Source organism: Sinocyclocheilus grahami, unplaced genomic scaffold, assembly GCF_001515645.1.
Source record: "Sinocyclocheilus grahami isolate Dianchi unplaced genomic scaffold, SAMN03320097.WGS_v1.1 scaffold1280.1, whole genome shotgun sequence".
NCBI classification, from domain to species: Eukaryota; Metazoa; Chordata; class Actinopteri; order Cypriniformes; family Cyprinidae; genus Sinocyclocheilus; species Sinocyclocheilus grahami.
This window is the reverse complement of record NW_015506459.1, coordinates 8573-14044: the sequence shown is the minus strand read 5'-3', so window position 1 is coordinate 14044 and position 5472 is coordinate 8573. Positions and strand designations below refer to the sequence as shown.

At 37.0% G+C, this 5472-nt stretch overlaps 1 long non-coding RNA gene across 1 annotated transcript; it reads left to right on the top strand.

The window, feature by feature from the left end:
* The first annotated feature begins 1664 nt into the window (after positions 1-1664).
* LOC107568792 (uncharacterized) lies at positions 1665-4275 on the top strand. Its single transcript, XR_001606808.1, has 5 exons — positions 1665-1721; positions 1878-1941; positions 2088-2134; positions 2225-2308; positions 4079-4275. It is a non-coding gene; the product is annotated as an uncharacterized lncRNA (long non-coding RNA).
* The last annotated feature ends 1197 nt before the right edge of the window (positions 4276-5472 follow it).

Below are 5472 nucleotides of genomic sequence, written 5' to 3'. Positions count from 1 at the left end.
ATGTAATATATATTTTATTTATTTTTGGTAGAATGTTTTACATTAAATCTTCTCTGATCGCTCGGTCTCTCGGCCCAGGTTCTGCTGGGGCCAGTTGCACAAACTGTATAAACTAGTCTTAAAAAGGTAGCCATGTAATTTTTTTCCCACTAAACTGGTCATAACTTTTTAAAATGAGTTCCAAAAAGGTTGACTGCTGTAATTTGAATTGAACTGACTGGTTACCTCTTGGCTAACTGCTAGTTGGTCAAACTAGTTCAGGCTTATGTTTATGCAACTGGCTCCTGTGGTCGTCTGCTGTCCTCTGGTGGACAACATTCTGCTGGCTTTTGCTCTCGTGCATGCTTTCTTGATATTTTGCAGTTACGATTGGGAAACACACTTATATTTTACTCAGATTTTGTATTGTAGGAATTTTGTGTTGTTTTAAAATTTTGTTGATGCAGTCTTGTGATATTTATATAATTGTTTATGACTCATATAATTCTCGCCTCGTTGAACATTAATGGCAAATATTCATTTAAGGTCTCTTCCCTATGTGGACAAATGTGTAAGATTAAATGAACATACAACATTTTCGTATTTGCGCATAAGCAGCGCAGTCACAAAACACTTGAACACATAAATTCTATCCTGTTAGTAAGTTTAAGAAGGATATTGATGTTAACTGCTCTTTGCTCTTTGCACTTGGAAACTGTACCCCACATCTTCTGGCAATGTAGTTATGTTAAAAAGTTATAGTATGATGTCTCTATGTTTATCAAAGAAAAGGTATTCTTTAATTTTAATTTGCATTTGTAGTTTTTGGATATTTTAATTATGATAATGTAAATAAAGTTTTTGTTATTAATCCATTTATTTTGTTGGTTAAGTTTCACATTCATAAGTGTAAATTTTCTAACAAAAAAACCCTGTTTTACAGTGTTTTTTAAAGAGTTGGAAAATTACTTGTGTACTATTCAACATAGTACTAATAGAAAGGCAATTAAAACTGTCAGTTTGTGTTCTGTCTTCAAAATCTTTGAGTAATGTAAAGGTCGTGCATGTCATGCTCAGTTGTCAGTTTAGATGAAGCATACAAATGATTTGTAATAAAAACCCAGCTAACAGGGACTGTTCTCAGAACCCTGGCTAACATTCTGCAAGGTTCTCTCATGAACAAAACGTTAACTGCTCTTAAAAAGTGAACTGCTCTTTAATAATGTTCTCAAAATGTTAGCACAAAAACGTTATTTATATATCTTATATAAAAGTGTTTTTTTCTTCTAAAACCTTTTAGTTTTAATTTTAACATTTTAATTTTAAATGTTATTACTGGTTTCAGAATGTTCAACGCACGTTCAAAAGTAACCTTCTCATAATATTCCCAAAAATGATAAAAATGAAATGTTCCCTTAACGTTATTATTACCAAGACAAAAAAAATTGACTTTTTGAAAGTTCAGAGAACATTCAGAAAGCAGGTTTACATTTTAACTTAATGGGAACATTAGCAAAATGTTTATATAAACGTTTTTTTTTTTTTACATGTTTGTGCCAGTTTTTTTAATACCCAGTTAGTTTTTTGATGTTGTGAAGGTTTTTAGACAGCAGCTGCAGACAGAATGCAGCTGATGTTGACAAGTGCCATGTCAACATACAGTAAGCACTTACTATATCTTTCAGCTTCAAAATGAAATAATTCTGGCAGACACAGAGGCTAATGATGATCAGTCAAATGAGGTTTGTCCTTCTTCTTTCACTACTTTTGAATTTAAAAATCAGCTCTGCATATTAATGTTACTTTTCAGTTGAGACAAATATTCCCAAATTACTCAAATTATCTTTTTTTGTACCCAAATTACTCAAACTGTAATTATTATTATTTTTGACTGGCAGGCAGTGAATCACCTGATTGCAATCACATCTGAGCTAGAGCAATGGCAAGAAATGGAACCAAAATGTAAGCTATTATCTATTGTTTTATGTACTATTTCAAGTTAGATTAAAGGGTTAAGATACAAAAAATATATTTAAATTCAGTATTCAATATTACATATTTTAATTGCACGGTTGATGTGAAGACAGTTTGTTTTTTTCCCCTACTAGTGCTGACAACAAATCCTGAAGTCTTACTAGTGGTTGGTAAAGAAGAGGTAAGTTGTCACTTTAATAACACCCAATAGGTAGTGATTGTATCAAAATGTAAATGCAGTTACAAGTTTTCACGCAATTTTCCCTCACAGTTGCAGAGTCTCAACAGTCAACACTAAAATGGTCCTGTCATGCTCACAAGCAAAGCTGGATGCCCAGAAAAAGATTTTGAAAAGGTGCAATGTAAATTGTTTTTTTTCTCAGTATAATTGATATACTATTATTGTTAGTATTTTAAGTGTTAACTTTAAACAGAAATGATAAATGTTGCCTTGGCAACTAGCTGAAAGAATTCTTTATAAAGGTTGAATTAATTGGTAAATTCCTTGGTAAAATAAGTATTTGGTCACCTACAAACAAGCAAGATTTCTGGCTCTCACAGACCTGTAACTTCTTCTTTAAGAGGCTCCTCTGTCCTCCACTGGTTACCTGTATTAATGGCATCTGTTTGAATTCGTTGTCAGTATAAAAGACACCTGTCCACAACCTCAAACAGTCACACTCCAAACTCCACCATGGCCAAGACCAAAGAGCTGTCAAAGGACACCAGAAACAAAATTGTAGACTTGCACCAGGCTGGGAAGACTGAATCTGCAATAGGTTAGCAGCTTGGTGTGAAGAAATCAACTGTGGGAGCACTTATTAGAAAATGGAAGACATACAAGACCACTGATAATCTCCCTTGATCTGGGGCTCCACGCAAGATCTCACCCTGTGGGGTCAAAATGATCACAAGAACTGTGAGCAAAAATCCCAGAACCACACGGGGGGACCTAGTGAATGACCTGCAGAGAGCTGGGACCAAAGTAACAAAGGCTACATCAGTAACACACTGCGCTGCCAGGGACTCAAATCCTGCAGTGCCAGATGTGTCCCCCTGCTTAAGCCAGTACATGTCCAGGCCCGTCTGAAGTTTGCTGGAGAGCATTTGGATGATCCAGAAGAGGATTGGGAGAATGTCATATGGTCAGATGAAACCAAAATATAACTTTTTGGTAAAAACTCAACTTGTCGTGTTTGGAGGAGAAAGAATGCTGAGTTGCATCCAAAGAACACCATACCTACTGTGAAGCATGGGGGTGGAAACATCATGCTTTGGGGCTGTTTTTCTGCAAAGGGACCAGGACGACTGATCCGTGTAAACGAAAGAATGAATGGGGCCATGTATCGTGAGATTTTGAGTGAAAACCTCCTTCCATTAGCAAGGGCATTGAAGATGAAACGTGGCTGGGTCTTTCAGCATGACAATGATCCCAAACACACCGCCCGGGCAACGAAGGAGTGGCTTCGTAAGAAGCATTTCAAGGTCCTGGAGTGGCCTAGCCAGTCTCCCGATCTCAACCCCATAGAAAATCTTTGGAGGGGGTTGAAAATCCGTGTTGCCCAGCGACAGCCCCCAAACATTACTGCTCTAGAGGAGATCTGGATGGAGGAATGGGCCAAAATACCAGCAACTGTGTGTGAAAACCTTGTGAAGACTTACAGAAAATGTTTGACCTCTGTCATTGCCAACAAAGTGTATATAACAAAGTATTGAGATGAAATTTTGTTATTGACCAAATACTTATTTTCCACCATAATTTGCAAATAAATTCTTTAAAAATCCTACAATGTGATTTTCTGGATTTTTTTTTCTCATTTTGTCTCTCATAGTTGAGGTATACCTATGATGAAAATTACAGGCCTCTCTCATCTTTTTAAGTGGGAGAACTTGCACAATTGGTGGCTGACTAAATACTTTTTTGCCCCACTGTATATATATATATATATATATATATATATATAATTTCATTTCAGTGAACGTTTGCTTTATTTCAAGTAAAGACATAATTTTATTTTTATGGTTTTAGTTAACGATAATATCTCTTAAGACATTAAAAAATCATACATGTTTAATATAAACAACAAATATAAAACTCTGTGATCACTCTGAAAATGTTTTTCAGGGAGCAGACATGGCAAGCAGAGAAGAAAGAAGCATTGAATGCAGTGTGTGAGAAAATCAGCAGATTACAGCGTGAAAACGAGAAACCAGAGCACAGGTTGTTAGTTTTATGCTGGCATTAAAAATCAAATTTTTACATCTGCTTAAAGGGATATTTACCCAAGAATTAAAAATTGGCATAATTTATGTACTCCTCATCATGCCATTCCAAACCTGTACATTTTTATTTGTGAAATACAGAAAGAAAATTATTTTTAGGAATATTCATTCATTTGGCTACAACGTATGTAAGAATGAATGGCGCTTGCTTTTTGGTGTTTATGATGTCAAGCCTGGTGTGTGACATCATGTTAGAATGGAATGCAAGCTCAAATTGCATTTATTTCTATTGTAATATATTTTAAAATGTAATTTATTCCGGTAATGCAAAGCTGAATTTTCAGCATCATTACTCCAGTCTTCAGTGTCACATGATCCTTCAGAAATCATTCAGATATGTAGGAAACATTTCTTATTATTATCAATGTTAAAAAGGTTGTGCTTCATATTACTGCAGAAACTGTGGGTTAGATTTCAAAAATAGTAATATTTTTATTCAGCAAGGATGCATTAAATTGATCAAAACTGTTACAAAAGATTTCCAATTCAAATAAATGCTATTCTTTTGCACTGTCTATTCATGAAATAATCCTGAAAAATGTGCATCCCAAAACTCTTTGAAAAAAAAGTTTCTGAAAGTAATTTTCAGATGCAATGGGAAAAAACGTCTAGGTTACTTGTGTAACCCTCGTTCCCTGAAGGAGGGAACAAAGACGTTACGTCAGTGACTGACGAATTGGGATCTCGCCCGAGAGCCCAATCACCTCCGAGTGTAAACTAAAAAAGCCAATGACAGTTTTTCGCTGAGGAGCCGAGACTACATGCCCCGGCCGTACAGCGGTGGTACAGCAACTGTGGCGACGGAACGTAACGTCTCCATTCCCTCCTTCAGGGAACGAGGGTTACACAAGTAACCTAGACGTTCCCATTCAGTCAGTCACGTTCTACGTTACGTCAGTGACTGACGAATTGGGATCCGTATGGAAAACGCCACTATTGCTGACCCCCTCCAGTGCCCTGCGGAAGTCGGCAAGTCCCCCCACACCAGCTGGGGCGGAAGATAGGACAGCGGCTAGGCAGAGGTGTCCGCCACTGCTGTTCCATACAGTGGTACATTGGATAACACTGGGAAAGCGTACCCAATTGGGACGCTACAGAAGCCACATCCCGCACATAGGAGGTATCATGTGGAAATTACACATATGGACTGGCCCTCAGGGCAGTACTACATATGGAAGTCCCTGCGGTAGACTCAACCCGCCTGGGGTGAGATCACTACACAGCAGAGATGGCAGT